The sequence below is a fragment of the Ochotona curzoniae genome, unplaced genomic scaffold, assembly GCF_017591425.1.
Source record: "Ochotona curzoniae isolate NIBS_2020 unplaced genomic scaffold, NIBS_Ocur_1.0 contig_64, whole genome shotgun sequence".
In the NCBI taxonomy this organism is placed as follows: Eukaryota; Metazoa; Chordata; class Mammalia; order Lagomorpha; family Ochotonidae; genus Ochotona; species Ochotona curzoniae.
Genome location: NW_024466502.1, coordinates 44,025,669 through 44,052,966, shown reverse-complemented (window position 1 = coordinate 44,052,966; position 27,298 = coordinate 44,025,669). Strand labels below are relative to the sequence as shown.

The 27,298-nt window shown below is 37.8% G+C and overlaps 1 long non-coding RNA gene across 1 annotated transcript in view; it reads right to left on the bottom strand.

Annotated features, from left to right (window-relative positions):
- LOC121163518 overlaps positions 1 to 26,914 on the bottom strand; it is a 187,735-nt gene extending 160,821 nt beyond the window's left edge. Inside the window, exon 1 of the long non-coding RNA XR_005884904.1 lies at positions 26,808 to 26,914. This is a non-coding gene — a long non-coding RNA (uncharacterized LOC121163518). The remainder of the gene's footprint in view (positions 1 to 26,807) is intronic.
- Between the last annotated feature and the right edge of the window lie 384 nt (positions 26,915 to 27,298).

The window sequence follows — 27,298 nt, the reverse complement described above, 5'->3', positions numbered from 1 at the left end:
TCAAATGAATGAACATGATATGTGTCCCAAACTATAATGGATCCCATATCAGCAAGCCTCTAGTGTCATTAAATTGATTTAGCTCTTTGATCCATGGCTAAGTACAGTATAAATAAGCTTTTCAAGTCCAGGCAAGTGCATCACAGTGCTTTAAATCACAAAACTAGCATACAAAATTAAAAGTGACTTAAGCCTTAACAATGTTCATGTCCAGTAGTGTGGAGGTAAAAGATTACTAATTGCCTCTCCAGAGGAATAAAATGACCTGATTTGTAGCATTTTCAATTTCCATAGTGTAAATATACCCTCCATGGGTGATTTCACACCACCGGTGCAATTGTCAAATGTAGATGGAAAGAGACATAGTTACTTCTCACCAAAAGAGCTGAAACCAGCACACCACATGGCAAGAAATCAACGATGGCAAGTTAACTCATCAGTTGAATGAAATCTTTAGGGATCCAAGTCATTCTGAATTGCCTTTCTGCCATTCGCAATATATTTGTCATTAAACTTAGGTGCTGCTCTTTTTGGTTGCAAAATGGCTGTCCCTGCCCAGACAGTGTGTTCTGCAACATTTGCATCCAGAAACAGAAAGGACAACTCCTTACTGATCTCTGACTTATTTCTTTCAGTTCATCTAATCTTTCCAGTGTCAAATATGCTGTCAGAATATGCTAGTTTTATAAGTGATTAGGATTTATTTATCCATTCATCTATTTTAAAGCCAGAATAACAGTGAAAGGCAGAGGAGACAAATACAAATAGATTATCTTCCTTCTGTTGGTTCAGGCCCTAATTGGCTGCAATAGCCAAGGATAGGCTCAGCTGAAGCCTGGAGCCAGGTGTTCCATCTGGATCTCCTGTGTGGCATGAGGGGCTCAAATACATGGGCCATCTTCTACTGTTTTCCCAGACACAATAGCAAGAACCTGGATTGAAACTGGAGCAGATCTGCAACCGAAGATGTTGGTATCACAATTGGCAGTTTAACCAACTATACCAAAATGCTGAACCTCTAACCAACTATACCAAAATGCTGAACCTCATAACAGGATTTTTGATAATTTTGTATTGCTTTTCTTTAAAAACCTTTTTAATTTGCATAATTTGAGATAAGTCTACCTGGAACCTCTATCTTTTCATACATTTTTTTTTTTTGCCTATTTTAGTGGGTATTTAATATGTTAACCCCAGTTGTTCTCAAAATTCTGTCTGAAAGTGCTGACATGTGGGTCATCGCTGGATCTTGTTCCATTGGTTAGTTTATCACTTCATGCTGATCACTGTATCTGATGGTTTTGGTCTGTTTCATTATTTTTGATTGACTTTCAGATATCATATATAAAAGAATAATATTAGTATTTATATGTTGAAATGGGCATGACTTCACTCTCCTTATCTCATGCTAGTAGAGTGGGGGCTTGGGATATTCTTGTCAATAAATATGTTGAGGTTGGAAAAAAAACCTATTGTTTTTAAGTTTTGAGACATAAAAAGGGATAGTTATTATTCATTCATTAGTTCACTTCCCAAATGCCCACAGTGGCTAGAGTTGGTCCACACGGAAACAAGGGAATAAGAAACTCAACCCAGATCACCCACGTGGATGGCAGGTTTCCAAATATTTGATCCATCATCTGTTTATCAGCATATGAAATGGCAAAAAGCTAAAATCCAGAGGGTAGCCAGGAATCAAACCCAGTCCAATTTAGGATGTGGGATTGTTAATGAGTATCTTCATAACTAGGTCAGAAATCCACCATTCAGCTGTTTAACAAAAGTTAATGTCTTGATGATACACTGGAAATAGTATAAGCTGGAAAGATCTATGATTGTGTGCTTAAAAATTGGATACTTGCATTAGCAATTGGATCCTTCCCTACTGGATAAGTGAAACAGGGGCTTGGAGACTCTGGAATGTGCAGGTTGAATTAGATTCTGGAATGTGTACGTATAGAATTTTAAACTGAACTGGGCTACATGCCTGGCAAGATCACATCTAGTCCAAACCTGGCCACTAATTACTCAGCGACCTTGGACAAGCAACTTAACCTTTGCAATAGGGTCTTCCTCATCACTGAACAGAATTTTAGGAAACTCACTACGCTCTTTTCAGGACAAAGGGCTATGGTTCAAGTTAATGAAAATGACAAAATAACAATGCTGGCTTCCTACATAATATTGGTCAAATCAATGAACCGCTCTGTCTCCTTATTTACAAGAAGACTTCATATAGTAAGCTACATGGCTACGTGCCTCTGGAAATAAACTACTGAAAAGGAAGCATTCGGTGTGCAAAAACAACATTCACTAGAATATAAATAAACAACCTTCTGTACAACAAGGGGTAGATATTTTCATACAGCTTCAAAGACAGGTTTAAGTCAAGTAAGCAAAAATCAGATGCAGTATTAAACAAAGCAAGGCTAATCTTTTATAAGCCTATTTCTGAGAAATAAAATGACATCTTAAATTACAAAGTTTATTTCAAAAGCAAGATGCTCAGAACTCAGAAGTTTTTATTACAACACAAGATTAATTTCCCTGTACAGACCATAACGCTTTTTAAGCTATCTGTATTTATAGGAGAAGTTGGCTCTTTGAGGCCCAAGTATGGTATGAGGGAAAGCCATAGATTGCATGAACATCAATAACAATGGTGAAACCAGATACACCACAGGCAAATGTGTCCTCTGGATTTTCTGTTCACATTGCTATTTCTAAATGAGTACATGTTCTCATACCTCATGAAGTGTTCTTATGCCAGTGTCAACATCAACAGCCCCCCTATCACTGCCACTTAAGCCAAGTCTGAGCTCTTCCTGGCACACCTTCTGTCCTGGCTATAAGCAATTATTCAAAGCAGGCGGGACTTGACAGCGAAGGCATCTCCTGCTCCATCTTTCCTAAGCAGCTTTGTGAAAGATTGATCTATACACATATTCCCCAGTAAAAGTACCACAGCCTGTCATAATGGCTCCCAAGAGGAGACGCCTGCTTCCTTCCTTCCTCCATGGCTATCCTGTTTATACTACACAGCTGTGTCTCACTGCCAGCAAAGTGCCTTTTGGGGGAACCTTCGGTCTGTCCTAACATCCACTATAAATAATCTTGGCAGAGTAGAAGCCTGAGTAATTATGAATTCATGCTCTCTTACGAAGTCTTTCTGGAGTAAGCCATGTATATAATGCCTCTGCTGTTCTTTGGTTTCTTGTAAGAAGAGTGAAGTGTTCAGACTACCTAGGGATGGGTCTATTAACCAAGTGACGCTTAGGATAGTCATAAATTAAAGCAGAAAATAATTTTTTTGTTTTTAATTTCAGTGCTTGTTTTGGAAAAGCTCTTTGATTTATTGGTCTATATTCCTGTCTCAGTGTATGGGTTATACAAAGACAAATTGAATGTTCTTTAGTTACAGGGACTCTTGTTGGTCCCAGAGGCAAGAGTTATTCCAGCTTTCACTCATTATATAGTTTTCTATGTTAATTCTAGAAATACAAAGAAGGTTGTATGTCATCCATATTACCCCACTGGATTTTTCTGGGAATATCTATTTGCAGCAAATCTCCCCTGTGAGACTGTTCTGCAAGAGTTATACTCAAGAAATCCCAGTTAATCAGGATTTTACTGTGCAGCCACAATTCTCCAAATGGCCAATGGAGATCTTAGATTTAAGGAATAGTGCTGCACAGACCTTCTATCTTTTTTTCTAGTCCTCTTCAGTGATGATTAAAAATATTTCAGTAAAACTCTGCTATGTTTCAGAATCAAATTAATATAGTGCGATTCTAGGGCATGCTTGTTTGTTCAATCGACCCCCATGCTTCCAGAAACCTTCTCCTGATTTAAGATTAGTAAATAAAAGTCAAAATGATATGTGTACTTTTGCCATCCAATTAAAATCACAGGATAAATGATCTACTTATGAATGTATGTCTCATTTTAGTGCCTGTCAACTACAAAAAGCTTTAAAAATGTTATCTACAATGTGAAACATTTCATTTACAATTTAGCTTCCTGTTTTTGGTGACAGTGTTTGTGCTTTTATAATCCAAACACTTAAAATGATAAACTGATGAGTCAGAAGTTAAGAGTTCAATCAATATCAGTAGAGGTAGCAGTTGTCCTTTTCCTCTCCCCGCACTCCCACTTTCATCCTCAGCCACTTCCTACTGAGACCATTTCTGTAACCCCTCCAGTGTTTCTCCTACTCTTTCCAGCATAGTGTTAGCACCTCACCCATCTTGGTGATTCCCATATCTTTCTGAGGCACCAGCCAAGAGTCCCTGAGAATTTAAGCCATAAGCATCCTAAAAAATTAAAGCTAAAGAGATTGCACTTGACTTTTTCTGTTGTGTGTCTGCATGTATGCCCACAAGTACACACATACTGTGTACCTCCCAATATTATCTTGCTTTATCATATTTCCCTATTCATAGTTTACAGATAAGGAAATGAATATTTAAAAGCTGCTGTAGACTGCCTAAGTAGCTAGAAAATATAAATACACTTTGAAAGCCAAGATACTCTTATTTCTGAAGTCTATTAACTCTTCATTGAAACAATTCACAAAAGGCAATTTTCAACTGAAGTACAGCAAAACAAAGTCTCCAGACTGCACTACTTGAGAACCAGATGCTATGCATTGTTGCGAGCTGACCAAAACTAGCTCAGAAATAAGTTGGAGGCAGACACTTTGAGGCTCAGAAGTCTTTATTTACCAGCCAATGGACTGTCCCATCCCATCACACATGGAACAGGGGAGCAGCCCTGACCAGCCTGTTTAGGGGTTTTTAAGCAATGATCATCCAAACAACTAAGACAACACTAGTACATGATATGAATCATTCAATCAACCAAGCTCACATCAGCCCCAAATACAAACTATCCAGTCAACAATTGTGGCATGAAACATTGATATTCAATCAGTTCATTCAACTGACTAAGTTTACATCAGCGTACAATATGAATTACCAGTCAATTGTAGTGGCATGAAACACAGACACCCAATCAGTTTAAGCAATAAGCATTTTAAACTATCCAATCAGGAAGAGTCAGATCCAAATTGCCTTTACAAAAATCACTTTGGGGCAATCATCTTACCACATGAGTTGTTAAAGAAAAGCAAGATCTCATCTGGAATGTTGTATTTTCTTGTGGTAAGTATCCTCACTTCCCTTTCAGGACTTTGCAAAACCCTCATGCATGGACATGTCCCAGAAAAGTTTCAGAAGACCCAGCCTTATTGTCACCATTTTTATTATCTGGGCTTTACTCTCTGGGCTGTCACATCCATAAGATTTCCCAAGAACCCAAAGTTATGGCAAAGATTAGGTTATGAACACGCCCTATCAATGTTTCAGAAGACCTAGACCTATTGTCACCATTTTCTATTGTCTGGGCGGTTACATGCATCTCACCTAACTATAGATCTGATTTCACAGACATGTAAAAATTGCCTTAGACATGAAACTTTTCTTCAACTATGCTTCTAGCATACCTATTCAAATATACTAAATAAGTACATTTGGACTTCTTCTTAACTGTTGAGATGACAACTGCACTGAGAGCACTGTAATAACCTAACTTATTTGCACTTGCATATGAAAAAAAATCCTAGGTAAAGAGGCAGAGATGTCACCTGTGACACCAGCATTTTGCATTGGAGTATCTGGTTCAAGTTCTAGCCATTTCTAATCCAGCTTCTGATTAATATGTACTTGGTCTCTGGCATTTCAATGAGGGATCAGAACTGAATTAGACTCCAAGCTGCTGACAGCATTTGGGGAGTATACTAGCAGGTAAAAATCCTTTCATGTCCCTCCATCCTTCCTTACCTCCCTCCTTCCTTCTTTATTTACCTCTCTTCCTCCACCCCCCTCTGAGTCACTACTTTTCCAAAACAAAAACAAAAACAAAAAAAAATTTAAAGAAGTGGGGAAATAAAAGTGTGAGAGGCATTTGCTACTACACATGCAGGCTTTGTTACAATTCTAAATGTGTCATATTGAGAAATAAACGTTAATTTAAGATTTTCCTGACTGGTCCTGTTGGGATGGCTCAGTGGTTAAATCTTCAGCTTGCAAGTACCAAAATCCCATAGGGGCTTCAGTTTCTGTCCTGCCTTCTCCACTTCCTATCCAGCTACTCGCTTATGGTCTAGGGAAAAAAGCAGTGGGACCTTATACCTGCACGGGAGACTGGGAAGAAGTTCCTGGATCCGGGCTTAGGAATCAGCTCAGTTCCAACCATGGCAGCCATTTGGGGAGTGAATCAATCAGCAGAGAGAAAATCTTTCTGACTCTCCTCTCTGTGAATATCACTTTCCAACAAAAATAAATACATCTTTTAAAAAGATGATTTTCCCAATTATTTCAATATGCAGAGATATATCTCAGTGTATCTCAGTATATAGTCAGGTATCTATGTATAAAAATATACTCAGTGTATAAAAATATTTGCCTACAGAATGTGGTTATGCTGAACTTCATATGAACAATATGTATGATGAATAAGCAAAATTCAAAATACTGAATATTCCAATAGTACAACATAACTTTTTAAGAGAATAGTTTATTTGAAGGTAGAGTTTCAGAGTGACAGAAAGATCTTCCATATGATAGTTCACTCTCCAAATGATCTCCAGCAAAAATTGGCTGGTGCTAGGCCAGGCTGAAGCCAGGAACCTGCAACTCCAACTGGGTCTTACAAACAGGTATTAAAGGCCCAAGCACTGGCTCTCTATTTTTCTGATTTCCCAGGCACATTAGCAGGGAGCTGAATGGGAAAAGGAGCAATCAGAACTGGAACCAGTACTTCTATGGGTTATTAGTGTCATAATCAGTAGTTTAATTTGCTGTGCCACCATGCTGGCCTTGCAAATGAATACTTGATTAAATCTTGCAATTCTTTTAAAACTTCTTGGGGTTCAATGTGATTATCCAGTCTGTTGCTCATTTGTGCTGTAAAATTTAATTCCTCAGACTCTTACCAACTTAATGGGTCAGTGTACACGTGGGATAGTGATGAAAGAACTCATATAGTGACTACAAGACTGCTTAAATATTCTCACTTCCTCATCCCCAAGATGAAATTAGAAAAATTATAGGTTAATTACACATTAATTCAGTCCATTCACATGTATTGAACAATTACTATGTATAGGCAGTATATACAGCATTGACAAAATCAGATGTGATGCCTCTTATAGAAGCCAATGACCATGTCATCATCAGCCTAGGTGATGAATTTTCTTCATAATGGGTAACTAAGGATTTGCCAGCTCAAGGGCTCATATATTGAATGACATCATCTCTGAAATTATCACTCTTCTTGCAAAGTTACAGACAAGAATATGGAGTCACAATAGCCAGTCAAATCATGTCTAGTCAGGGAATTCCTAGGTTTCACAAAACAGAGTTATGCTTTGGATCCCACCCTCCCCCCAGCAAACAGCCATGCAGATGTTGGTGGAACCACACAGCAGACTTTATCTCCCGTTGAAAGGACCATGCAGAGGGGTCAAAGAATAAGAATCCCTGAAGCAAAGGAGGTCCATTTCACATCATTTGGCCCCAAAGCTCAAGATGCAAGCTCATTTTAAACCAATTCATTTCTGGAAAAGATTTGATAATTGTGCTGCACAACATAATTTCAGAACCACAATTCAATGAAACTATTTCAAGTGATAAAAGTTGTGAAAATACTAAGTGAGGAAAATTGGCAAGACTATTGTCTTGTTCCTGCCATTGTTCCTAATTTCTAGAACGTCTGTGTTTATGCCCCAGCCTCAGCACATTACAGAAATTGTGAGGGATTTAGATCAGGGAAACTGAAGCCAGAGCCATATTAAAAGAAAGCAATCAGGGAGGCACTGTGGTTCAAATTAACCATGGCTTTTAACAGTGACATCCTATATTAAAGCCACCTCCAGTCCCCTATAATATTGCTTCTTATCCATCTTTTAAATAATGTTTCTGGAACAGCAGCAAACAATGGCTCAAATGCTTGGGTCACTCAAATGAGAGCTTAGGATACAATTCCTGGATTCTAAGCTTATAGTTACATAGTAAGTCAACCAGCAGATGAAAGATGTTTCTCTGTTTCACACAAATAAGAGAGAGAGAGGAGAGAGAGTTCCTTATTAACACTAAGGTCCACAACAGAATAAACCTCTTAATAATCCTTGCAAAGGATTAACCCTAATTTATCCTAGGACATCCTAACTAATGCCTGGAGAACACTGTGTGCCTGCAGCTTGTGGGCTCCTCTGCTGGGCTGGACACTGGCTACCATCACCTAAGGGGGAGTTCCTGACACTGACAGCTTCATTTTTTTTTGAACACCTGTTGCACTTATTACCCTAACTAGTTAATACAATTTTAGAATCCATAGACTAAGACCAATGGGTCTTTACCTCTTATAACAATTAAACCAAATGCATGGCAAAGCTTGCTCACTAATACATACTTATCATTCACTATATATCATGTTGTCTGTATATATTTACAACATATATCACCACCCACACTTGCATGTTTTTGTACATAGGAAAGCAATATCCAAGGTCTACAAAGACCTTTAAAAACTTAACAGCAGCAAAAACAAATATCCCTGTTAAGATATGGGTGAAGGAAGTAAGCTCACATTTTTCAAAAGAACTTCAAATGGTGAACAGATAAATGAAAAAATGCACAAGCTCCATAACTATTAGGGAAATGCAAATAAAAACCACATTGATGTACCACCTAACTCCAGTTAGAATGGTCAACATACTGAAATCAACTAAAAACAACTGCTGGTGAGGATGAGGGGAAAAGGTACATTAACCCCCTGTGGGTGGAATTATAGGCCAGTGGAGCCCCTACGAAAGTCAGCATGGACAGTGCCCACCCAACTCAACACTGATATACAATCCAGCTACTCTACTCCTGGGAACATACCCAAATGAAATGAAATCTGCATTTGAGAGTTACCTGCAACCCTGTTATGTATAGCAGCATAATTCGCAATAGCAAAGCAATGGAAACAACCCAAATGACCATTAACAAATGTATTTTTCCTTTGGGTCCTGTCTTTCTAAAAACACCTTCATATTAAATAAATCGATAAAAGTAATCAAGTATTATAAATACACCCTCATTGATGAACTACATAATGGAGACAAGCTTACAGATACGTGAAGATCATTGCAGTATGTGTCCCTACTCTGAATAAAATAACTCCCAACGAAACATTTATATATACCTTTGTAGAAGAATATCAGATTTTCTACCTTTGCCTATGCCTACAATGGCCTGATAAATAGCACAAAGTTAAACCTGTCACTGTTACAACAAGAATATACTACTGTGATAATATGGGGGAAAAAATGGTGGGAGGGGAAAATAGGGAGGAAGGAGGAATCCCTGCACCTACAAAACCGTATCATCCAAAAAAAAAGTGGAAAATGGAATTAAACACCTACTTTATTAAATCCATTTGAAACCCTTCTGTAAGTTTTTCACAATACCTACTTTCCATGAAGCTTCTGAAGGCTTTGGTGTTGACACATATTTGTATGTGTTTCGCTTGCATAATACATAATATGTACCATATGCATGACAGATAACTACAAATGTGTGGGAAGTATCAGTCAAAACTGAGTGGGAGTTTGCCCTTTAATTGCTTCTTACATGTCTTTAAATCTGTATTGTTTGTAATCTCAAAATCCTAGCTGATGTATTAAGGGTGTGGCTGCTGAAAGAGGACAGGAGTTCCAGGCAGCATATCCTAAATAGAAGTCATGGTCCTACGCCAAAGGGTCAGAAAAATAAATTTGACTTTGCATAGATTAAGTTAAAATAAGACATTTAAGGGACCTTATCATTTATGATTCTCAAAGAATTCTTGAAATTAGTCAATAGTTAGTTGAAAAGTTGGCTAAAAAAATTATCTTTGGGTACCAAACCATACATGGCTGCCCAAAGATTTTGTTGAGAATTATGTTGTTTTCCTTTCCTAAGAAAGTGAGGTCATGTTGACCGAGGCTCCCCTCTATGCAGATACAGATGTAAGTTAGAAGCCCAGATGTGGGGGTCTGGGAAATGGGGTTTCTGAGAACTCCTCTGTCACTGTCTAGTTCTGTGAGCTTGAAACAGTGATTCAGTATTCCTTAGCCCTGTTTGCCTTATCTATTAATGAGGTGATTAGGGTTAATAAGAAAATAGGGAGAAATAAATAAAGTGAGGTATTTAGAAGGAGTATATGATAGGAGTTAATAGCTTGGACCCTGAAGTCAGAGAGCTTAGTTTAATCCTTGTAATACCAATTACTGGCTTTGTAAACTTGAGTCTGCTGCTTAAATTTTCTCAGCTTATATTTTCATTTAAAAATGGGTAAAATCATAATACTTATTACATTTTGTAGGATGAAAATAACACATATAGAGCACTTGTTCTCAGGGGCCTTCACAGTGTTAAATTAGGAATTTAAAAAATGCTTACGGTGTCTGGTAATCAGTTGCTCTTATTAGCATCATTATATTCAGCTTGGTTTTAAGATAAAATATGGCATGGTGATTCTGGACATATTGTAGAAACTCTATCCACTGACTCACCAGCTCCTCAGAGGGAAATGCTAAGGTCATGTACCAGACAGGAGTTTAAATGATTAATACTACTGTGGCCTTTTGAGTTCAGTGAGACAATCTTATTACAGTATTCAGGATTGACGCGTTGAGTGATGGCTGAGGAGTTTTTACCCTACTCAGTATGCTGTGGTTAAACCCATCATAGCCCTGAGCTTAATCGACAGTAAGGAAATTTTGACTTAAAGGCAGTTTTGTGATAATCTGATACCATCGTGCAGAAGGGACAGTAGGAAATAATTACCAGGGAAGAAGTAGGAGAGTGTCCTTCGTATCTGTTTTTGAAATAGACTCATCTACCACAAGGTTGATTTTTTTAAAAAACATTTACCTTGTCCAACAATTACATATAAGTAATGTTTGCTGCATTTTCTTACTACCTTTAAAATAAATGTGTATGTAAGCTTTGCATATCTCAATATTACACATCTGGATCGTTTTTTAGATCAATTCCAAATGACCAAGTTTAGCCAAGGTACATGTTTTATGATTCATGAAATACTTATTTTTCTTAAAGTTTCCTTTATGAAGTTCACATAACACACAACTCACAATTTTAGTTATATATATTATATAAATGCATGCACATTTCTGTGGCTGTGTATTTTACAGTGTTGTACAGCTATCAAAACCATGCAGTACCATAACATTGCCCAACTGCCCCCAGTCCCAACTGTCGCTGGTGGGTGCTGCAGCCTGGCCCTCCCCAGTCCTCTTCCATCCCTGACTCACACAAACAGCATGTCAGGCATGCCCAACATTTTAGCCTGGCTCCTGCACTTGCCAGTGAGCTAAGGTTGGCCTGGTGCTGCGGGGGTCCATTCTCTTCCAAAACCATCTAACATGCATGCAAACAAAAGAGCTACTCTGCCCGGTCTGACCAACACTCAGGCCTGAATCACATGCTCACAAGTGGGAGCAATACCCCGACTCATTTGTATAGTTCCTCTACCAGACCCACTCCTACACCCAGATCTCCCATGTGCCAGTGTGTGCTAGGCCCTTACCAGGCACTGGCTACCCCCTTTGTTCTGCATATGTGTGAGTGGCGGATGTTGTGGCCCAGCCCACCCCATACTTGGATGTGAGTGCAGGTGTTGAAGCCTGGACCACCATGCCTGTACCCAACCTCAGTACCCATCGAGTGTCAGGGGTTCCATGTTTATGCCTAGCTCAGTCTGTCACTAACCCCAGCTCCAGGCAAACCAGCTGAAATTGCAGTTCACAGGGGTTGGCCTACACGTCCCCCACAGAATCTGTCCCTCGACATAGTTCTTTTGCGCGCTGGTTAGTGCCACGGCCCAGCCTAACATTACCTATCCAGTTTCGACTCTTGCCAAGTACTGTGATCTAGCCCTGCAAACCAGGTCTCCAGCCCTAGTTTTAGTGTGCACCAGTGAGTGGTATTTGACATTGGTCAATACGAACTACCTCAGCTCTGCCATCCCTCTAAAGCTGGTGTTTCGGTTTGAACTTTAAAGATCCTTGCATTCTCCCCTCAAGATCCCAAGACTGGGTGGCCCTGGTGCCAATGGCATTGGGCAAAACCCTCAGGCTACCTGACTCAAACCGTGCTGCCTGGAAGCCCACTGTCAGGGCTAGCTGATCCCCTCCAGCTAGAAGCAACCAGTAGGCTAATTGGCTCAGGCCTGCAGACTCAGGCCCCACCCCTGGGACAAACCAACCCACCAGGCTCTGAGCACAAGACAGGCCGATGGACTCAAGCCTCCTTCCAGAGGCAAGCCCACCCTTTGAAATTATCAACCCACCTCACTCAGAGCACATGGTGAGTCAATGGCCTGAACCTCCAGATCCAAGCCCTGTCCAGGGACAAACTGACCCACCTGACTCCTAGCCCGTTGCTGACTGAGGGGCCTAGGCCAGACAGCTCAAACCCTGCCACCTAGGAGCCTACCCCCAGAGCTAGACAGTCTCTACCGGATCCAAGCACCTGGCAGGCCCACCCAATAATTTTAATTCTTAAAGTGTTGGTGGAAATGCACACTGTTCAAGTGGCTTCACTACTAAAACTCCCACCAGGAACATATGAGAGCTTCAATATCTCCCAATTTTTATCAGTATTTACTATTTCTGTACAGTTTAAAAAATATTCTAGATATTCTAAAGAGTATGAGTTGATAGCTAACTGTAATTTAAGATTAATTCATTTGAAAGGCAGAGTGACAGAGAGATGAAGAAACCAAGGGTGATGTGGAGAGGTAACGAGAAACAGCCAACCCATTGGCTCAATCTCTAATTGTCCACAATGGTCAGGGCTGAGCATTAAGGTACAACATACTTCAACCATTTTCCACCAATCTCCCATGTGCACTACCAGGGAGCTGGATTAGAAATAGGATATTTCAGACTTGAACAAACATTCTGATAGGGTACACATTGTTTGAAGTCATGGCTTCACTCACTGTGCCACAATGCTGGCAGCATACTGTAGCCCTTTTTATGCATTTCTCTAATAGCTAACAATAATGAGCATTGTTTCATTGGCTTTCTGGCCAATTATGAAGCTATTTGGAGGAAATACTTATCCATTTGATTCTGAAGTTTTAATTCTACTTAACTTCATCTATTTTCCTTTTATTGAATATGCTTTTGATGTCATAGCTTAAAAACCATTAAGGTGTCATTCGGCCTTACCTTTTTGTTTGCCTCTGAGTTCTGTAGCATTAACATTTAGAAATTTAAGTTTTACATTTTGCTGTGGTGTGAAATAAGGGCTTTTATTTTACACTGTAGGTGGATGTCCAGCTCTAGCATCCCTATTTGTTGAAAAGAATATTTTCATAACCCATTGAAATACCTTGCTTGGTACCTTGTCAAAGAACCCCACAAGTATACATTTCTCGAGTTTGAATGTATCCAATATATGTCTCTGTTTCCACCAGCACTGCACTGTTTTAATTACTGTAACTTTATTAAGCTTGAAAACAAGAAGCTAGAAATCCTCAGCTTTATTTTTTTTCAGGTTTGTTTTTGCTGCTCAGTCTTCTGCAAGACTTGAATTTCATATGAATTCATATGAATTTTAGGATTGCCTTTATCATTTTTGAAATGGGCACTAGGATTTTCAGAGGGGTTTCTTTGATTCTATGGATGACTTGTGACTTGTGGGTGTACAGTCAGCTTCATATTTAGTGTTCTAGCCTTGAACATAGAATCTTATTTATAGCTCTCTTCATTTCTCCCAGCATTGTAATGTTTCATAAATTTCTGTGCACAAATCTCACAGATCTTTGGTTATTACTGAGCATTGTAGTCTTTCCAATGATATTATAAGTGATATTACTTAATTTCTTTTTTGCAATGTTCATTTCTGGTGTATAAAAATGCAACTGATTTTTGTAAGCTGATATTTTATCTTACAATTTTATTGAGACTGCTTATTGATTCTAATAATGTTACTGTGGGCTCTTCAGAATTTTGTATAAGATTATGTCATGTGTGAATCAAGATCACTTTCCTTTTTCCTATTAAAATGTCTTATCTGGTTAAGGGTGGAGAAACAGCCCTTTCCTTATAATGTTGAACAGAAACAAAGAAATTGTTCTTGTCATTTCCTGATCTTCGGGAGAAAAATGTTTACTGTCTACAGCTAGGGATGGTGTTAGCTGTACTGTCCAGATTCACTTCACTATACTGAGGAAATTCCCTTTCATTTCTTTAGAAAGAAATGACAACAGAAATCCTAACAGTATCCTCCATCACCTTGACACCAGGCGAAAACAGAAAAGAGAAGTTCATTCAATTTATGTGTGACTGGAACAGATGACAAAAATGTTTCAAAACTGATATTGATTATATAATAAATAATTATGAGACTACTAGCCATCTATTTGGAAAGAAAACATTTTTCTTCCTCTTTCAAAATGATGGTCTATAATAGCTAAACAGAAGGAGAACTTGGTGTCTATCTTATTACAATTGTCATATCAGATGCTGACTTCAAAAAAAAAAGGTTTAATTATGTGTTTGAGATATACAGTGACACAGAAGACTTTTTTTTTTTTTTTTACTTTGCTCATTCACAACAGTTGCAGTACCAAATTAGAAGTGGAGCAGCACAGAAACTGGCACTCATATGGGATGCCCGTGCTTGTGGTAGGCAGAGTATTAACCAGTTGAGTCAATATGCTGATACCCTTATATTTTGAAAACTATATTAATTGTGGAGCTTTTGACTTCATCATATCATCTAGCTTGCTTGTCACATTCTGATTTGGTAATTCAGAAGTAAGTTAAATTTTTAACACCCTAGACATCTGCTCAGTTAAAAGTAATAGAAAATCATCTGAATCAGACCTTATATTGATTATGTTCTCTAAGAAGCAATATTCTTTGTAGCCTTTTCATTGGATTTATTCTTTTGACAATTCAGTTCACATGTTGACTTCAAAAGTAATTGTCAACCGATAAGATCACAGTGTAATTTGTGATTTAAATTTACATAAATCACTACACCCACTGTGAAACTTATTATGTCAATTAGAATCATTAGACTACAATGGATTAAAAGGTGTTTAATAACAGGTTTCTAATTTCGGTTACACGGTTACATGTATATTGATAGAACTGTCTCCTTGCATTATTTTTCTAGATGCATTTGAAAAACAGTGTTAGAAGAAAGGAAGAAGGGTGAAAGAGACAAAGCCTCCAACTATTGCTTTATTCCCAAGACCCACAACAGCCAGAACTGAGCAATGATGGCACCTGGAAATACCTCCAAGTCTCCCATTTGAGTGTCCTTGTCTTCTTAACTGGATGAAATTCAGGCACAGACCATTAAAGTCTTCATCAGGGAACAATGGAAACTATTCTCAAAGTCACAAAGATGTGACTGTGTGTTGGTTATTTGCTCACACATTTTTCTTTAGCTTTTTCCATAACTTTTATTCTAGTATCTCCTCCTCCATTATAATTTTCTTTTGGTCACCCATTCAGGGTTCACACCCTTTAATCTTTGTATACATCCTCTGCTTTTAGACTTTCAAAGCATTGGTTTTTACTTTTAGCTTAAGATTCAATTGACATTATCTCCCAGTTCCTGACCAATAGCATCACCTTATCCTATCTGTCTCCTACTCCATGTGATCTCAATCATGTCCTTTCAACTCCTGTAAAGATAAGGGGACTCCAACAGCCAGTTCACACTTCCCTACACACTTACAGGGATGTGCTAGGTCATTTCTGAAGAATTGATTCCATAACCTACGGGATAGGTTGCCACACTCACTCCCAGCTTTCTTCTGGATGAAATCAACAAACTAGAGTCCAGATTTATTTATTACTTTTCTAGTCCATGTCTCTTGATAGCAAACTTAGAAATCTTTTTAAAAAATCAAAGAAAAGTAAAATACTATTGTCTTTGTGAACACAGAAATATAAACAGATTGTAATGCTCTTCTTGGTGCAAAAACAGAAATCTAAGCAAAACCCACATGTAGTGAAATGTGTGTAGTGAACTGCCTTGCTATGATGAAATTTAAAAAATTGTAATCAACTGATTAATTTTATTTTTCCAGATAGAGTGTCATGGGGGAGAGAGAGAGAAATACCATCACTTTATTGACTTTCAAATACCTGCAAAACGCCAGGAACTTGGAACCTAAATCCGGGTCTCACACATGGGTGGCAAGGACCAAGTACTTAAACCACCACCTGCTGCTGAACATATACATTAGCTGGAAACTGGCAAAAAAGCAGAGACTTGACCCTGGGCACTATGAGATATCGGGGTCCTAAAATGGCACCAATGTGCCAACTCTGCGATAAATTTCTAAGGTATAGTCAACTTGAGGTTCTTACTTTAAAGAAACATTATCTTGATCTGAAAATATATGGAAGAAGCAGGAATTCATTCATAGGTGATTAGAAAGCTAGAAGATCAGAGTAGGTCAAAGCAATAGAAGCCAAACAGTCACAACCATAAGCAAACTTCAGCACATCGCACTGTGGCCACTGTGACTGAGTCCTGATCTCAGCATTACCAACGGTAGGCAGTGGGTATATGCAATAGAAATACTTAAGGCTGACTTTCCAAGAGACAAAACACGTCCTGATTCACCACATTTTCCAGTTTTTGTTTAATGCATATTCTTACTGTGGGGGATCTCAAACTATCAACACCATATCACTGAATGCACAGTTGAGAAAAAGTGCATTAATACTCCATTGTATTGTATGTCTTCAATAAGAGAAGCAAGTAACTTCAAAAGCATGTAATTTATAATGTATATATTCCCTATCTTTATGAAATGTGATATTGAATAATACATTTAACAACTGATTCACAAAATTCCAGAAATTTTAACAATTAGCCCTCAGCATCCAGAGCAAGTTGGCTCTAATACATCACTAACAAACATTGTGTTCTGAGTGTGGTAGCCTGGATTATCAGGCAGGATGCTAACAAAATGCATTCTAAAAGGTCCTCTAATTTTCTCATCACTTCTTCCTAAATTCAAAGTTTTAGGAAGCAGCATCTTTAGAAAACATGCCAGGATTCACTGCAAGGATTTTGTTTCTATAGACAGAAGGGGTTTCCTGCCTCTTCAAAGTAGAACAGCAGCTAATTCCCAGTGCAGGAAGTTCAACCACTGAGTCACATTAAGGAGAAAAATGCTTGCTATAAATTATGAGGGAATTCTTAGGTAGATAAGTAGGCCATGGAAATTAAATTATATGCTGCTAAACAATCAGTGAGTCATAAGGAAATTAAAAAATATCCTGAGACAAACGAAAAGAGAAGATATTTAAAAAATTAAAGGATATAGCAAAGTTATTCTAAGAGAAAGTTTCTAGGACTAAATGTCTACATTAATTTTAGGTAGGATGCCACCTGCCACAGGCCTGGTAGGAGTTCTGGTTCTGTTCCCGATTCTCCTGAATTCAACTTTGGAAACCTGGAAAGATCTTCAGTCCTTCGAATATTCGATTTCGCCTTGATAAATATGTTTGTGTATTTTATTTCAAAACACAAACCTACTTATTAGGGCAATATCAAGTTACCTTAACACTTGAGCTTAATTTTGGAATTAACTGCTGGGATATAAAACAGCTGTTCACTCCTCTAAACGAACTTTCTGAGTCACAGAACAAGACCTCTAGGTTAGTGCTCCTCAAGCTGTGGTTTGAAGGGAACACACGCATCAATGCTTCTCGGACATTGGTCAAAACTGCAAACTACTGAGGCATAGTGCAGAAAATAGCATTTTCAGGCCAGTGCTGTGGCACAGCAAGATAATCTTTTCCCTGTGGCACTGACATCCCATATGGGCATCGAGTGTGTCCAGGCTGTTCCATTCCAATCTAGTTCCATGCTGGTAGTCTTGGAAAGAAGCAGATTGTCCAAAACCTTGGGTCCCTGCACTGACATAGGATCTGGAAGAAGCTCCTGGCTCCCAGCTTCAGCTCAAATTGGCCCTCAGCCATTTAGGGAGTGAGCCAGAGGATGGAACATCTGTATCTCTTTTTCTTTCTATAACTGACTTCCAAATAAAAGTAAGTTAATGTTTACAAAAATGGGCAGTTTCTAGGAGTTAACATATTAATTTTTTATTAGCATAAATAAATATTTCATAGGTACAGTTCTAAGAGGATAATCTTAATGCCCACTGTCTCCATCCCTAAATCTCATCCTTCATTAAAAATGTTCTGGGCCCAGCGTGGTAGCCTAGTGGCTAAAGTCCTTGCCTTGTATATGGTGTTTGGGTAAATTCAAAGCAGTGAAATGGCTGGGTCATATGGAGGACTTACTTTCAGATTACTGAGACAATTCCATACTCTTTCATAAAGGTTATGCTAGTTTATATTCTCACCAACATCCTTGCTTGCTTGTGTTGCTTTTGAGTCTCTGAATGATAGCCAGGAGAACTGGAGCAAGGTGAAGTCATTCTCGTGTTACTCACATTTCCTTGGTGAGTAGTGATCCTGAGCAATTCTATGTGTGTCTGTTGGCCATTTGTATTTTATCCTTTAAACAATGCCTGTTTGTGTCTTTTGTTCTTTTCTTTTTGGATTATTTGTCTTCTTGGCTTTTTTAGTTTGTTTCCTGAGCTCTTTATGTAGCCTGGATATCAATTCTTCATCATTTGCAGAGTTTGCAAATATTTCTCCTACTCTGTCAGTCGCCACTTTGCTGTTTCCTTTGTCATGTAGAAGTTCCTCAGGTTGATGCCATCACATTGGTCTATTTTTGCTTTGATGTCATGTGTTTCTTAGTTTATTTTGTAGAAGCCTTTGCCTATGTCAATGTGTTGCAGTTTTTCTGTTATTCTCTTCCAGTTGTCTGAAGATATCAAATTACAATTTTAGATTATGCAGGAGATTTGTGTCCTGTGATTGGTGAAGTCCTATAATCCACAGTATTCAGCTAAGTAAAGCAGGTATCTATACTCATGAGGAAAAAATGGGGGCGGGGGAACCGGCGCTGTGAGTTAAGCCACTGTCTGCAATGATAGCCCAGCACATGAGCACATGTTCAAGTCCTGGCTGCTCCACTTCCCATCCAGATTCCTGCTAATCAGCTTTGCGAAGTGGTTGGGGATGATCCAAGTGCTTGTGCTCCTGGACCCATGTGGAAGATCTAGGTGAAGTTCCAGGATCCTGGCTGGGCTAGGGGAGGGCCCTACCTATTATCATAATTCTGCCTTTCTGATAAAGAAGTCTTCAAAAAGAAATTTAAAAAAATTGATTCTTGATATGTTTCCTGATGCCTGTTTGCTAAAAAGAATGTCATCCTGAATTCATTTAAACACAGTTTTGTTGCAAAGGACTTTGCTAATCTTAGAAAATTAACATACTTTACTTATCTAGATTGACTATTCCCATACATACATTTATTAATAGCAGCTACATAAATTTTATGAAAAAAAATCAGTTTGAGAAAAGCAAACAGATTCAAGTTACCATTTTAAAAAGGGCTAAAGGTTTTTATTTTTATAACTATAATGAAACTAAAATTCCATTATTACAATTTTATGAAGTTCATTCCTCTAGTTTTGCTTTTAAAATGTTGTGGTCTCATTCTCTCATCTTATTTTTTTTTTAATTTCTTGTTATTGGAAAATCAGATATACAGAGAGGAGGATAGACAGAGAGGAAGATCTTCCATCTGGTGATTCACTCCCAAATTGGCCGCAATGTCCAGAACTGAGCCAATCTGAAGCCAGGAGCCTTCACCAGGTTTCCCACATGGGTGCAGGATCCCATGGCTTTGGGCTGCTCTTGGCTGCTTTCCCAGGCCACGAACAGGGAGCTGGATGGGAAGCTGGACTGCCAGGATTAGAACCAGCACCCATATGGGATCCTGGCAAGTGTAGGATGAGGACTTCAGTTGTTAGGCTACCACACCGGACCTTCAGCTCATATTTTTTAAGCTGCTACTGTCTTTATTATGCTTTATCACAAAGTGACATTTGCAAAAAATCAAGAACAGAGATGCTCAGGACCATAATCCTAATGAAATTGTTAAATATTTCTAGAGCCTGACTCCTAATAACAAATTGTATAAAGGAAAACATTCATTGTGCATACACTGTAATTGACTTTGTGCTGCATTTCAAATATTTCTTTGGTGACACAAACCTAATTTCTACCTAGCACCAATAATATTATTTTTATTTTTTAAATGGGTAAAAAAATTCCTGCTGTGGTGTTAACCATGTACTAGGTATATCTTTCAGAAGGTATCAGTTTTGTAAGAGTAACAAGGTCTGCATGTGTGGAAAACATTAGATAATACAAATAATGTCAGATAATTAAATACTGGTATAAATGATACAGTCAGTAAATGTTGGATCATAAGGGAAAAACAGATTAGAGAATAGAGCAAAATCTGAAGATGTGGTCTTTTGATCCTTAAAAGATTAATAGGAGTAATAGTGTGGATGAGAATGGGTATTACAGTGGGATAGCACTTTAAGCTGAATTTAGGTATATCAAAACTAATTTTTAAAGAAATAATTAAAACAAATTTACTAATAGGGTCTAAGTGATACTGGTTTTAAATCTTTACTGTGTTTAATCATCTCTCCTGATGTGCCTTAATAAGGCACAAGACCACCTGAGCTTTGCTTTGAAACTGTGACCGTCAACACCTCACACTGCATTGTTGAACAACTCACGATCTCAGAAGGTTGTTTTTTTGTGCCAAGGTTATATCATAGTGTAGTAATTTCTACTCTGTGGTTCTTATTTTATTCTCCAGATAGAAAATAGCAGCCATGTCAATAATCCCTCCAAATGTGGTGGTAACTAATAGAAAGCTCTGCCTCTGACGCCTACTCTGCAACTCTGGGAAATGAAGTATCAGGATAAAGATTGTAAAGCTGTTCAAGGACACAGTCACAACTTAAAGTGGTTCTTCAGAGAAAAGTAAGCTCTAGGGACCAGGGTTAGAGATGGGATGGTACAATCCTACGCCCAACGAAACAATAAAGAAGTACTCCAAAACAAGTGAGTAGTCTCTAAGTACCTCCATGAAAGGGACTAAGAAAAAAAATTAAAACTTTCAGAGAAGTTGAGAACATTCTGATTCACATTCTCTTTCTCTTTATTTATACCAAAGACTTAGCAATCACAAACTTTTCTATTCATACAGTAAACATGCTAGTGGCAAGTGAATCAGACTATGACCTTCAGTTCTCAGGGCATTCGGTGTCTTTGCATGAATCAACTCCAGAACTATTTCAAACCTTTTTTTCTGTGAAGAGTTTTCACCATCAAACTTTGAGTAATATTTGATGACAACTAGGAAAATCATTTGACGGAGCTTAACATTTCCTCCCTCACCCTTTCTATAACTCTTCATTCAAAGAAGGTACTGATAAGCTTGAAAATGGGCAGAACAAAAGTATCCAGAAGGTGAGGAATCAAGTAAAGGCAGAGGGAAGAGGTCAAAAGATCGATAGTCAAGGCTGTGGCTTGCTGGATCTATGACTGAGCACACTTTTGCTATCCCCATAAGGACTCAGCCAATTCCATCATTTGCCAACATCTATGAACTTTTCCATATTCTTGTGATCTCCATTACTCGGTGAAAGAATATAGGTGTCGACAGAGTAGTAGTGCTTAGCTTGTACAAACCCTGTCATTAGACTGCATGCTGTTGTGCATATACACAGACACCAATGCCTAAAAATGGTTATGTTGTCCTGAGAGGGATTAGTCCTAAAATGCTGTCTTAAGTAATACTTAGGAAACCACATCAAAAATGCCATTTAAAATCAATATGGAGAACACTCAAACAACTCAAAATCTGCACACTATATGATCCAGCAATAGCACTCCTAGGAATATATCCAAAACACCTGTTACACAAGAAACCAACATGCACCCCTATGTTCATAGCAACACAATCAGTAATTGCAAAAACATGGAAGCAAACAAAATGCCCATCAACAGAAGACTGGATAAGAAAGCTATAGTTCATCTACTCCATGGAATACTACTCAGCTGTTAAGAAAACACAATGCAGTTCTTTGTGGCCAAATGGGTCCAACTGGAAACCATAATGCTAAGGGAAATGAGCTAATCCCCAAAAATTAGATACCACATGTTTGCCTTAATTTAAGATGAATTGATGTCAATATAAAAATAGTACCTGTAAATTGTAATATTATCTCAACCTCAAACAGCCTATCACACATACAATAAGATATTGTGAAGTAACCAACGAACCAACAATCAATGTGAGTCAGACAGATTATGATCTACATCAAAGAATTGTAAAACCTAATATACTTTTAATTGCCTGTGTTATTCTGTAACGGGGCAGGAGAGTGGAGAAATCCTCCATCAACCTAGAAGGTGTGAGGAAGACATGAAATATTAGTTACTCCTCACTAGGGTAAGGAGGATTTCTCTCACACCTCTCCTAAAACTGTACTGCACCTAAACTGTTGACATATGTCTTGTTAGAGTTATAAGCCAGTCTAGACTACCCCCCCAAAAAAAGCCAGGTTCAGCAAAATTATGCTTCAATGGTATAAAATGCTAAATATTATAATGAAAATAGACACAAGACAGCTGAACAGTAATCTATAGCCATTTTAAGATGTATAGAACTCGGCTCTATGTAAACTAAAATAGAAATGTCAATGAAATAGCTACCAAAAAAAATACCATTTAGGTGACAAGATTTAATAGTGTATGTTGTTCACCTCTTATTTAAAAATGAAGAAAATATAGCAAATGCTTAGGCCATATCAGCAAAGAGATATCCTAAAATAAGTATAACAGTAAGTGTTCAAATGTTGCTGGGTCACTACCTTATGATTGGGAAGGATTCCAAAGAATGTTTCATGTATACTTGCACAATGTTTATCTTAGTTACTGCTTCTGCACAGTGGTTTATTTTTGATACCTTCCCAGCTTTTCAGCAAAATAATTCCTTTGCATCCCACCACTTTTGTGAGAAAGGAATGTTAACAACCACATAGAGTTCTAGGAAGAACTAAAACACAAAGCTGTCCACAAATGCATGTATCTAACTGCCAATTCAGGGTATTAGTTTCTTGCTTATCTGTTGCCATTCTAACTACTGACAATTAACTAGATGGCTGAATCCACCTATCTATGATGGTAGCTCTACTGAAGTCTGAACTGGGTTTCACTGGGCTATCTCAGCATCACCTTTTCCTTCTGGAGACCCTGGGAAGAATCTATTGCTTCTCTTCCTCAGGTTCTAGGGCTCTTGACATTTCTTGGACTGCGTCTCTGGCATCGTAGTATATTCACCAGAAGTTAGTTATTACCTTGTTTGGACCCAACTGGATAGCAGGGATAATTCCTCCATTTCAACATACTTAACTTATTCACATCCAACATTTACAGGACATACAATGAAGGCTATTGTTCATCCTACTGATATTCTCTTACTGAAGCCATATTAAAGCAGTCACCTCCACATACAGGCTTATCTTCATTTAGAGACCTCCTCCTGAGGGATTAATGATGAATCAATGATTTTTCCCCCTTTGACTCAGTACCCTTCTACTCCTAGTATTTCCCACTTTTTCCTCCGGTCCTATGGGTCTGTAAAAGGGGAGAACCCTTTTGCTTGGATCTCCTCCCAGTAGTGGGATTATTCATCTGGTCTGTGCTAAATTCACTTGACCCTTACTCAGCACTCTTCAGTGGAGAAAAAGAAACCCAAAGCCAGTCTGGTCTTTTATCTCCCTCCTGCACTATCCCAGGGAACCAAGGTTTTGGGGTGACCTTCAGTGTAACTCTCATCATAATGGGCTATCGTAAGATCCAGTCATGCTCTCTGACCTGCCAATCATGCCCTTCTTTCAATGCCTATTCAATTTTTAAATTCCAACCTGATTCCCACTAGATTCCACACTCCTCTTCCTTAGCTTGTTTCCTCAAACTTCATTGTTCATTAGTACTACTGCCTGTTCTGTTTCATGACATGTAGTGCCTAGAGAGTTTTCTCTAGCGAAACAATATATATTATCAGGTGCTTTAACAACAATGCAAAAATATACTTGAGCATATCATCAATTTATGAGCATGTTAAAGAGTACACAATTTATCACAGTATTTTAAACTTACATTTGAGTATTGTCACTGAAATACAGTGTATGGATCACTTTGAAGCTAATGAAGATAGGGAAAAAATACATCTGTCAAAATAATGCTCTCGAGCCCTGGTTCTCCTGGGGAATAGCACCTTTTAATTTTAGGGGAAAAAAAACGGCCTTGTTTTATTTTCTTTCTGAAACCCTTGCTGTATGTTTGCCAGAAAAGGGTGTTAAATACCCAGAACAAAAGACTCGCGGTAGGCAAGGTGTTTAACAGATGAAAATCCTGGAGTTGGTATTTGAACTTATCAGAAAGAGATTTTATGTTGAGGATTAAAATGCTCTCTAAAGGCTTCATTTTAAAGTGTGTGGGCATTTGTGTATTCAGAAAATAAATATTCCAAAATCCTATTTCTTATCCTTAAATGTGTAATAATTATTTATATTTATTTTTCTAAAAATTGACGTTTCCTCAGCTTTGTACTTCTTAAAACTCTCAAAGTGATTTCACATATAGAAGCATCATTAACATTATCATAGTACTTGATGCTTGAAGGCATTCAGTAACAAAAACTGGATGAATTAGAAGCTTCTGCATTCAGTAGAATGAATGAAATTATCATCCCCTGATATAGATATAACCAGCAAGGCTCAGAGAGGAATATTTACCCAGTGGCCAAAAGCATGTAAATCTAGGATTAAAACTGGATTCGTGGATTCCTGACTCTTAATACAGTAACAGTTCCAATTTAAAAATCCAATTTTTAGAAAATTGGCAATTTTACCAACAACTAATTTGGGCATTCTGCCATTAAATATAGTATCTCAGCAACAAAAAAAATGATTTGCAATGTATAATATAACCTAAATAATCACCTTGAACTCAAAGATGAACTACTTGATGGCCAATGCTTTATATTGCATTTGAGACATTCACATATTATTCTGATTATTCTAATAATCTCTTTAGTAGTATCTTCAAACACGAGAATGTCAGTTGCATTCATTCTTTATGTAATGGAGCAAAAGTTTTATTTTCTTTTCCACTGTCTTCATCTTTTGGCTTATCACAAAATCTCTTCAGAGCACAGATGCTGCATTTGGCATCTCAGAAGCTAGTGATCTTAGAGATTCTGCATGCATTACCTTCAACAATAGCTTTGCTTTTTGAGGAAGAGTCATATGTAGAAATATTATCTAGTTTTATAGAAACAGTACTAATAACTTAAAAAGTCAAAGCGTAATCCTAATATTTCAGGTAGCAGAAAGTCCGCATTATTAGGAAGAATTACCAAAGAGTAGATGAAATAAGTTTGAAAATGAGAATCACATCTTTTACTATACAGGCACTAATATTGATAATTCTCTGGGCTCAAACAGTAGTGATTTCCAGACACCAAACTGAGTACTTTACAGTACTCCTCCATTCTTTCAGAAATATTACTGTCTCCACTCTCCAGTAGAGGAACTGAAACCACAAGAGGTTTTCCAGTGAATATTATTCTGATTCACAAGGCCAGGTTTTTAGACACTGCGTCATTCTGGCTGTGTGGGAGGAAGGAATTTATCTTTCACATTTTCTGCTCAGTCGTGTCCAAGCCAACCATCATATGCAAATGACACTGGTTTTAATTCAGCAGCATTACTCCCATCCTTGTTTTGTACATAGCCTAACTGGCTGCAACCAAAGATCATTATTCCTATCCTGGATAAACCAAAATTTCCTAAGTGAACTTCTCCCTGCCTGCATCTTTTCTAACTTATTTTTACCTGACTTCCAGATTCATTTTCTTGCAGTCCTTATAATATTCTTTAAAAAATATGCAACATTTAAGATGCCCATATTAAAATGATCGAGATTCAAAACCTTTAGTTAATAATACAAGACAATTTATCTCAAGCAATCAATTTTCCTATGACTAAGAAAAAAAACTACCCCTTTTATCATACTTCTGAAATGTTAGAGTAAATGCCTTTTTAACCATCAGACTCTGTATTAACGTACTAATGATTGGAGTTTGAATGATGTATGGATTTAAAACAATAACCATGTACCAGTTCCTTTACAAGTTTCTTCAGTGCCACACTCAACTATGTATTAGCATTTAGTATTAAACATAGGTTTGTATTTTCACTATTCCAACAAAATGAAAGTAAGATTTAAAATTTCATAGTTTTACTGAACTTTTAACTATTAAATGTAATCAACACCTCTTACCTTTTCCTTAAGGAAGGAAAAAAACTTACCTCTTAGCACTCAGAACTTTTTTCCAAGTACTGTTGATGGCTGGTCAAGTACATTGTGTTTAAAATGCTCAAAATGCTTACGAGATACCAACATTCAGTTAGCAAAGTCAAGTTTTGAGCAACTTAGGCTGAAGCAGTTATGTCAGCCCAAATTCCAGTTTGCTGTACTAACAACATCAGAGGTTGTTTTTTCCCCTACTCCTAGGGGTTGTTTAAAACACAACATTAATTCAGAGGGAATGTTTCCTTAATATTCCTAAGATTTGAGTTATCCATAAGTGCTGTAGCAGTAGAGACACTTTTAGACATCTAATGAGTTATACCATAATACATTTGTAAATTCAAAATATCATATATTGAAAATACATTCACAGCACTTAACTTACCACACTTCTTGGCTCTGCTACGTAGTCCATGGTCATGTTTTGGTTGCTTCCCCCTCACAATTGCAGGGCTGATCAGAAATCATGGCTTGCTGCACTGCACGGCCCTGCAAGAGAGGGATGGATCATATATTGTTATCCCAAGAGCAGATCAAAACTTGAAATACAGCTTCAACCAAATGTGTGTGTTGCACAATTGCAAAGCCAAAAATGTCTTAAGTCAAAATATTCTAAGTACTGGAAGATTGTCTATATTTATGATTTGACAAGAAAATTTAACAATATTGGGCTTAACTTAACTCACAAAGAATAACCCAATCTTTCCCTTATTTAAGTCAGAGAGAAAAAGCAAAGATGATCCTAATTCAGAGTTACAAAACTGCATATCCCACGGGTCCAGAAAATGTCCAACTGTGACATGGAGAGGCCTTGAAGGTAGGAACACCTGTTCTATAGGAGAATCAAGGATTTTTTTTTTAAAAAAGACATGAAAT